The following is a 9,609-nucleotide window of genomic DNA, read 5'->3' as shown; positions in this document are numbered from 1 at the left end:
GCTTTCATGAAACACAGTAGCAGAGGAAAAGCATGTATCTGTATGAAAACGGTGCCCTCTGTTGGTTAATGTATGTAATGACTGAAATATTTTTCATCAGCTACACAAGACCCAAAGCAAAGATTCAGTGAAAACCAGGAAAACTCAGCTTCCTCTCTGCTGAGAGAGGAACATCACAGGGGTCAGTTGTGTAGCAAGTCCTGGGGCAAAAAGCTAGAGTTTCATGGATTTGGGGAGGTCATCTCCACCATGCTCTCAGGGTCCTGGGCTTTGTTCCACAAAGTTCCTCTGGATCCATCAAAGGCCCTGAGCTATACTTGGAATGAATGAATATGAAGAGTTGCATTAGATAAACTCCCCGTATTCCAACTCTCACTCCATCCTAGTTTCAAGTACTGACTCCCGTCTAAGAGCTGATAGAGAAGCAGCAGCAGAGGCAGATGTAATGACAGGCACAGCAGGTGCATGCCCTGAGCCTCGACTTCAAAAGGGACCCCAAAACCCCAACTTTACACTTTTCTCTAATGTAAGGGGCCCAATATTTTCTCTGTGCCTGGGGCCTCAACTGACCTTAATCCGCCTCTGTGCAGCAGTAGTACATAGAAGATCTCAGAAACATCCCATTGGGGTGGGAATACGTGGGTTTAAGATCTCACTGACTGGCTTTAACAAGGTAGAAGTTTTTTTTTCTTTCTCTCATATAAAATACCCACAAGGTGCTCGCTTCGGCAGCACATATACTAAAATTGGAATGATACAGAGAAGATTAGCATGGCCCCTGCGCAAGGATGACACGCAAATTCATGAAGCATTCCATATTTAAAAAAAAATACCCACAAGTAGGAGTAGTAGGAGTCTACAGCTGGTATGATGTAAGGAAAAACAAAAAAGACACAGAGAGCACAAACCAAGCTGTGACTTAAAGAAAGGTGACACTTTATTTCTCATTGGCCAGAATTCAGTCACATGATGACACAGGAGGGAAATATAGTCTTCATTCTAGGCAGCCATGGTTTCCAGCTAAAACTTCTATAAGATAAAGTAGTAGAAAGTTATTGGGGAACCACAAGAAGCTTCAACCACAGTAGGTGTGTGATCTTGGGAACGTCTCATGATCTCTCCAGGCACACAGATAATGCTATCTCGCCATATGCAAATTGTTGTATTAACTGAAACTTCATATGCAATTCATCCATCCCCAATCTTGAACATACTATGCACATCCTCTCAGTTTCCAGGATTCTGGAATCTGTTCTTATCTTCTTAAACATGGCTGTACCCCCTGCAGCCAGTGTCTGGGTGCTGTCCCCATCTAAACTCCCAGAATCAGCCTGAAACTTGCCTGAGCGTCTGAGCTGGGCCTCAAAGAACTAGAGTAAACATAGTGACTTACCTCACCCCATGCTTATCACCCCGGAGTCTGAAAAGAGACTCTTCCCACCCACCTCTCTGATAAGTCCTAGTAATTTTACAGGAGAGAACCTCTTGAGCTTCAGGCCTGATCCTTGTCCTAGTGCTAGCAGTTGAAACCCAAGAGAGCCAGGACTTATCAGGGAAATATTACAGGGGTGGAAAAGCCTGTGAAAAAGCTGAGCAATCCACTGAGAAGGGTTTGTGGTGCATAGGGCAGGAGCTAGCTCCCCACACCCATCGATAGTTTCAGACTCTTGTATGGAAACATTCCCAAAGGCAGAGAGAGCAACACTTTTTTTTTATAATAATTTTATTTTTTTAATGAGGCGACATCAATAAATCAGGATACATATATTCAAAGATAACAAGTCCAGGTTATCTTGTCTTTCAATTATGTTGCATAGCCATCACCCAAAGTCAGATTGTCCTCTGTCATCTTCTACCTAGTTTTCTTTGTGCCCCTCCCCCTCCCCCTTTCCCTCTCCCTTTCCCCCCTCCCCCCCGTAACCACCACACTCTTATCAATGTCTCTTAGTTTCACTTTTATGTCCCACCTACGTATGGAATAATGCAGTTCCTGTTTTTTTCTGATTTACTTATTTCACTTCGTATAATGTTATCAAGATCCCACCATTTTGCTGTAAATGATCCGATGTCATCATTTTTTATGGCTGAGTAGTATTCCATAGTGTATATGTGCCACATCTTCTTTATCCAGTCATCTATTGATGGGCTTTTTGGTTGTTTCCATGTCCTGGCCACTGTGAACAATGCTGCAATGAACATGGGGCTGCATGTGTCTTTACGTATCAATGTTTCTGAGTTTTGGGGGTATATACCCAGTAGAGGGATTGCTGGGTCATAAGGTAGTTCTATTTTCAGTTTTTTGAGGAACCACCATACTTTCTTCCATAATGGTTGTACTACTTTACATTCCCACCAACAGTGGATGAGGGTTCCTTTTTCTCCACAGCCTCTCCAACATTTGCTATTACGTGTCTTGTTAATAATAGCTAATCTAACAGGTGTGAGGTGGTATCTCATTGCACTTTTGATTTGCATTTCTCTAATAACTAAAGAAGATGAGCATCTTTTCATATATCTGTTGGCCATTTGTACTTCCTCCTGGGAGAAGTGTCTGTTCATGTCCTCTTCCCATTTTTTTATTGGATTGTTTGTTTGTTGTTGAGTTTTATGAGTTCTTTGTATATTTTGGATATTAGACCCTTATCTGAGCTGTTGTTTGAAAATATCATTTCCCATTTAGTTGGCTTTCTGTTTATTTTGTTATCAGTTTCTCTTGCTGAGCAAAAACTTCTTAGTCTGATGTAGTCCCATTCATTAAGTTTTGCCTTCACTTCTCTTGCCATTGGAGTCAAATTCATAAAATGCTCTTTAAAACCCAGGTCCATGAGTTTAGTACCTATGTCTTCTATGTACTTAATTTTTTCAGGTCTTATGTTTAGATCTTTGATCCATTTTGAGTTAATTTTAGTACAGGGGGACAGACTATAGTCCAGTTTCATTCTTTTGCATGTGGCTTTCCAGTTTTCCCAGCACCATTTATTGAAGAGGCTTTCTTTTCTCCATTGTGTGTTGTTGGCCCCTTTATCAAAAATTATTTGACTATATATATGTGGTTTTATTTCTGGACTTTCTATTCTGTTCCATTGGTCTGAGTGTCTATTTTTCTGCCAATACCATGCTGTTTTGATTGTCGTGGCCCTATAATATAGTTTAAAGTCAGGTATTGTAATGCCCCCAGCTTCATTCTTTTTCTTTAGGATTGCTTTGGCTATTCGGGGTTTTTTATAGTTCCATATAAATCTGATGATTTTTTGCTGAGAGAGCAACTCTTAACCAGGTAACCCCTGATCCCCAAGTTTAGAGTATAATCCAAAGCAAATAGTAAGTTTATTTCAGGTGTTTCTTTCTCCTTTTAAAAATTCATAGTTCACATTGTGGTAGTTTACTTAGAAATATATTTTCCTAGCCCTGGCCGGTTATCTCAGTCAGTTAAGAGTGTCATCCCAAAACAACAAGGTTATGGGTTCGATCCCTGGTCAGGGCACACATGGGAAGCAACCAAAAAATGCACGACTGAGTGGAACAACAAATGCTTCCCTTCCCCCTTTCACTCCCTTCCTCTCTCTGTCTCTCTAAACATCAATAAAAATTTATATTTATATATATATAAATTTTTATAGAACTATTAATACTCCAATAAGATATACCTTGTTACCTTTAGCTTCGCTATCCCTTGGCCCAACGTTCAAACCACTTGTAGTTAATGCATTCTCCTTATATTCCTGCACAACCCCATGCCATGCAAAACATTATCCTACTGACAGGTTTGGAAACTGAGGTTCAGAGAGGTTATGCAGATTGCCCAAGGTAATTCAGAAAATAACTGGTTGAACTGGGATTCAGATCTTGGTCCATCTGACTCTAGATCCCTACCCAATAACCATCATTTTTCAGTAAGTAAAAACTTCCTTTTATGAGATATTTACCCACTGCCTAGCAATGGAGCTTGTTGCTAAGTGATCTTAGCTATACAGAGGAACTGGGGAAGAGGGGGCATCATGAAGGAAGCCCTTTCCTAGGTGAGGAGCCTGAGCTTTGGGGATGGAGGACCATTGACTCTAGTAGTTACCAACAAATAAATCCAGTAAGATGCCTAGAGGCTGGAGAGGTGCTATGGTTAATAGCACAGGACCAGCGTGGGACTTACCACACATTCCTTCTCGTATTTCCTGGCTTCAAGGGCAGAGAGCCAGGAAGCAGGTAGGAGTGGGGAGATCTCCCTTGCCCCTGGCCAACAGCTCTAAAGAAAACTCTCCTTTGTGAGCTGCAGTCAGTTATTAGGATTCATTTCAGCCTGAAGTCCAGGTGTGTCCAGGAAAACTGAGACCAAGATAGTCAGGGTTCAAGAAAAGCAAGACATAGACATTGTTTCAACCTTTATGTTCCCCAGAAGAGAGGGATAGGGATACCCCTACTAGAAGGACAGGCAAGCACCCTTTTAATTCTAGTGATGCTGAGCATGGAGGGAAGGGTGATATAGGAGACTCCTCATAAGGAAGCCATAGGCCACAGCACCTGTTCCCTGAGAAAGGTACTCAGCCTGGTCTCAGTTTCAGGAATCCTCCAATTTTCACCCTTGGGAGCACTTAGCCTACATCTGTAAATTCAGCGCTGCTCTCTAGTTGGGGCATGAATACGATGTCTTGGTAATCTCATCTGGCTTGTCTCCCCCATGAGTGGGAACTCCCCAGTGAGAGAGACATTGTAGGCCCCCTCTCATGAACCAGCAGTTCTAACACCAGGACCCTCTATGCACTAGGCATGTAGCCCGCCTTCCCCCACTGTGTCTCTCTGGCCACATATCTGTTGAACATCAGTAATTCCTTTAGCCCAGATGCTCACCGAGTGGGCCCAGAATACAGAAACGGGAGAATATGGTAAGGAGGAGGTCTTGGCTGATGGAGATAAGAAGACACAGTGAGGTCCCCCTGTGGGAGTCCAGCAGTCCTAGTGACAGTCCGTGGGCCCATCTGCCTCTTCATCGATTCTTCAGTGAAGGAGGCTCCAACTTCCTGTGCGACACTGGGAGCCTCACCTTTCCTTCCACGTTACAGGAAGGTGTATCCTGTCTTTTGAAGAAGCAAAATCTCTTTTTTTACTGAAGCAAATCTCTCTGTTTCCATGAAAGAAAAAGAAGAGAGGGGGAGGTAAGTGTTCTTGTTAATCTCTCTGGGATCCAGTACAGAGCTGTTTTCCCAGCAAGTTTGAGATCATCCAACCTGGTGTGAGTATTCAGGCTCACCAGCAGGGGGAAGCAGACCTCTGTCTTGATCTCAGAGCTGCCCTGGCTGGGAGCAGGACTGGGAACTGAGAAAATGGGGCCTCAACAGGTGTTGCTCTAGGAAAGGTATGTTTCTTGCAGCTCAGAAAATACATGGTGTGCCCAGCGGTCTAAAATAGCAGATTGAGATTATTTAAAGCCTGTCACCTTTTCTCACCATCTGACTTCCCGTGTGTGTGTGTGTGTGTGTGTGTGTGTGTGTGTGAAGTACTTGAGGCCAAAGGAACTTGTGAGCCTTCTAAGTACAGACGGATGCCTGTGTCTCTGGGTTTTGTCCTCAACAGTGGGAGGGGCTTCTTCTGCAGCAGGTTGGCAGGACATGTTGTGCTTGGAGAGGTCGCTGCTGGTGCTGTGGAAGGGTCCAGGTCCACTCACCTCTGTGTGTTGCCCAGATAGGAGCCACTCCATGTTTGGTGGCCTCCTGAGATTGCCCCTGCAGGCAGCCCTGACCTGTGGCCCCTGCAGCAACCCCTCCCTGTCTTCCGCTCTCCAGGTCAGTGGGGGGTCCAGGATAGAGGAAGTCTAGCTCATTTCTCTGGCCAGAAGAAAGGAGCCAGAAGGTTGCAAAACAGCCTTTAGATTCTTGAAAAAGAAGACAAAACAAAAGTTTAGTGAGATCATTCTCTTACCCAGAGGCAAGTGATTGCTCACATCAGATCAGTCAGCCTGGGCTCTGTCACCTGCTGAGCCCCAAGAAATGATCCTGCCTAGGTCCAGGTCAGTTTGACAGGGGCAGGTTGGGAAGTATGGCCTCTGCCCCAGCTCCTGGCTTGAGAGGGAGATGCTGTCCTTCCCTCAGGGAACCACGGCAGAGATGCTATTCCTAGGAGGATCATCCAAGCTGGTCGAGAGGCGCCTGCAGCCATACTGGCAGAGAGGGTGAACACAAACTGCAAAGTAGACCAACTGCAGGGGCACTTTCTCCTACCCAGTCGGTGGATCTCTTCTTGCTTCCTGACAGCCCAGAATCCACATTTTAAACACCTACTGAAGAGCTAACACATGACCGTCCCTCCCAAGTTGAGGGTATAGGAAAGGAGTTTACAGAGCAACAAGCCCTGAAGCCTCTTGACTAGGGACAGGTGTCAGGAGGGCTGACTGTAGGGTCCTGCCTTCCAGAGACTGAAGGAGGCAGAGAATTTGTCTAGCAGATGACAAGAGCAAGGCCCCATTCTACTTCCTGCCCTGAAGGTGGTTAGGACCAATGGGCCAGGCAACCACACACAGTGACAGCAATAATGGTTATGACCAAAAAGCACTTTAATTTCCAGTCATTTCACATAACTCTTTTCTGAGAAACAAATCAGACAATGATGCTCAGAGAAGTTAAGTAAGTTAGCCTGGGACACACAGCAGGGAGCTCTGATTTTACACGCCAAGCCTTAACTGGTTCTTTAGTTAGCCTCTGCCCCTCCTTCCACCCCAACTCCCTGGGGCAGAATGTTGGTGAAAACAACAGGGCCTGTCTTTGTTTGACAGGTCCAGAATTTGTTTTTGTTTTTATTTTCCAGGTCACCAGAGTTGGTTACATCTAAAGACCTGGCTCACACCAACCATACACACAGCAGGCAGATGGACAAACAAAATGCCAATATATTTTTTTACAGGGATTGTGACTTTGTCTTTAAGGCTGGTTTGGAGAATCCAATGGAGCCATCCACCCTGTCAAGGTGAGGACCACGAATACAGCCCCAAGGCAAGTCAGTGAGCCCAGCCTGTAGGACTGCTCATCTGTCAGAGTGGAGGAGTTGTGTGATGAGACAGAAAGCATTAGGGAAAGGGGGCTGTGGGCCAACCCGAGTTGGAATCTTAGCTCACTGGCTCTGACACTGTGACCCTGGCAGAATCCTTATGCTCTGCTTCTTTATCTGCTACATGGAGCTAATCATAGACCAGCCCAGAAGTGCTGGGAGAAGCGTAAGAGACAATGCATGTTTGATGACATGAAATCAATGGCGCTCTTGCTATTTGGGGTGTCTGGCAGCTTCCCTGTGCCTAGAAAGGGATATTTATAACAGTTGCCCTCTAGAAGCAGATCCTCCTCACCCTGGTCAGTGTGAATCCATCATGAATTCTTGGCATTCCTCTGAGCTCTTCTCTTACACTGTGTCCCTCCAGACAATCGGATGTCTGAATAAGCCATTGGGCTACAACTTTATTCGGTGACAGTCTCTTCCTGAAGATGCTCACCACTCAACTTGATGGAGACACTCTGTTCTTTGAGGAGACACGGAACCTCGCTTCCCTCACCCGCATGCCCTCCCCTGAGGGATCTTATCCAAGAGTTCAGGCTTCCAAGTTCAGGACCTGGATGACAGCCTGTCCCCACCTTTACTGTGTGTGACCTCAGGCATGTGACTTCCCCTCATAAGACCTGTTTTCTTACCTGTCTGTTAGGTCACAGCCATCCCTAGTGTTGTTGGGAGGATTAGACTTGAAATGTATAAGATGTCTGACACCTTGCCCAGCATGGGCGGGGGGGGGGGAGGGGGGGGGAGGGAGGGAGACTTGACAAATTGTAACTGTTTTGTTATCATAATAGTGATCCAGGTTTTATAAGCTTTAAGTTTAGAGATCTTATCTATCTAACTATGATGTAATTAGGGTATACTGATCACAACACCTTATACATGGACTGTTGTTAGAGCCCTAGGTGATGAAGACCAACTTCACAAACAGGGTGATAAGGGAGGTTTTCTATGGGCATTTCAATCAGTTCTGCTTGCATCCCTCCCCTCCTGGCCCTTCCACAGGTCAGTCTCCAAGATCTTGCTGGTCTCCCTTTTCAAGTGTCCACTCTGGGAAGAGTGTGGAAGCTGAGGAAAGGGGAAAGGTAGGGAGATACCTTGCAGGGTGATCCACACCCTGGCACCCCCAGAGTGTTTCTAGCCTAGAGGCCTGAGGGCCCCCGAGCAGCAGGATTTGGGGGTGGGTGAATGGAGAAAAGGCTGTGGGTAGCCTGGTTGTGCAGGGAACGAAAGTCTTTCTCAAGAGGCTTTCTTTTCCCCGATGGCCCCCCTCCCCAGCCTCTACCCTTACCGCACACTCTGTACACAGACCCCTGAGAGACATGGGAAGTCCCAAAGCAGGTCTTCTCAGAGATACCCAAATCAGGCGCAGACCCAAGAAAGCACCCTCAAACCTGCTCCCTACCCCTGCTGCAATCTGAGGCCTGTTGGGGGCAACAGAAGCAGGCACCAGCCCTGAGAAGACAGAACAGCCGTGGTCCCTGTGTTTGCGGTGCCCAAGACAATTTACTAAGTCCTTTCAGGACTGTCAATCTAATCCTGTTTATAGCAGTCCTTGGAGTAAACACAACAGATGTTTTGGTTTTGGTTTGTTTGTTGTGTTTTGATGAGGGTTTTTTGCATTTCAGAAACTTTTATTTTATTTTTTTACTTTTTTTTTAAATAATTTTATTTTTAATGGGGCGACATCAATAAATCAGGATACATATATTCAAAGATAACAACTCCAGGTTTTCTTGTCGTTCACTTATGTTGCATACCCATCACCCAAAGTCAGATTGTCCTCTGTCACCTTCTATCTAGTTTTCTTTGTGCCCCTCCCCCTCCCCCTTTCCCTCTCCCTCTCCCCCCTCCCCCCGTAACACCACACTCTTATCAATGTCTCTTAGTTTCACTTTTATGTCCCACCTACATATGGAATAATGCAGTTCCTGTTTTTTTCTGATTTACTTATTTCACTTCATATAATGTTATCAAGATCCCACCATTTTGCTGTAAATGATCCGATGTCATCATTTCTTATGGCTGAGTAGTATTCCATAGTGTATATGTGCTACATCTTCTTTATCCAGTCTTCTATTGATGGGCTTTTTGGTTGTTTCCATGTCCTGGCCACTGTGAACAATGCTGCAATGAACATGGGGCTGCATGTGTCTTTACGTATCAATGTTTCTGAGTTTTGGGGGTATATACCCAGTAGAGGGATTGCTGGGTCATAAGGTAATTCTGTTTTTGGTTTCTTGAGGAACCACCATACTTTCTTCCATAATGGTTGTACTACTTTACATTCCCACCAACAGTGGATGAGGGTTCCTTTTTCTCCACAGCCTCTCCAACATTTGCTATTACGTGTCTTGTTAATAATAGCTAATCTAACAGGTGTGAGGTGGTATCTCATTGCAGTTTTGATTTGCATTTCTCTAATAACTAAAGAAGATGAGCATCTTTTCATATATCTGTTGGCCATTTGTATTTCTTCCTGGGAGAAGTGTCTGTTCATGTCCTCTTCCCATTTTTTTATTGGATTGTTTGTTTGTTTGTTTGTTGTTGAGTTTTATGAGTTCTTTGTATATTTTGGAT

The 9,609-nt window shown here is 44.8% G+C and overlaps 1 non-coding gene across 1 annotated transcript; it reads left to right on the top strand.

The window, feature by feature from the left end:
* Window positions 1-716: 716 nt before the first annotated feature.
* On the top strand, window positions 717-823 carry LOC136327859 (U6 spliceosomal RNA). Its single transcript, XR_010729920.1, has one exon. It is a non-coding gene; the product is annotated as a U6 spliceosomal RNA (small nuclear RNA).
* The last annotated feature ends 8,786 nt before the right edge of the window (window positions 824-9,609 follow it).

The sequence above is a fragment of the Saccopteryx bilineata genome, chromosome 2 (genome assembly GCF_036850765.1).
Source record: "Saccopteryx bilineata isolate mSacBil1 chromosome 2, mSacBil1_pri_phased_curated, whole genome shotgun sequence".
NCBI lineage: Eukaryota > Metazoa > Chordata > Mammalia > Chiroptera > Emballonuridae > Saccopteryx > Saccopteryx bilineata.
This window is presented reverse-complemented; position numbering and strand designations above follow the sequence as displayed.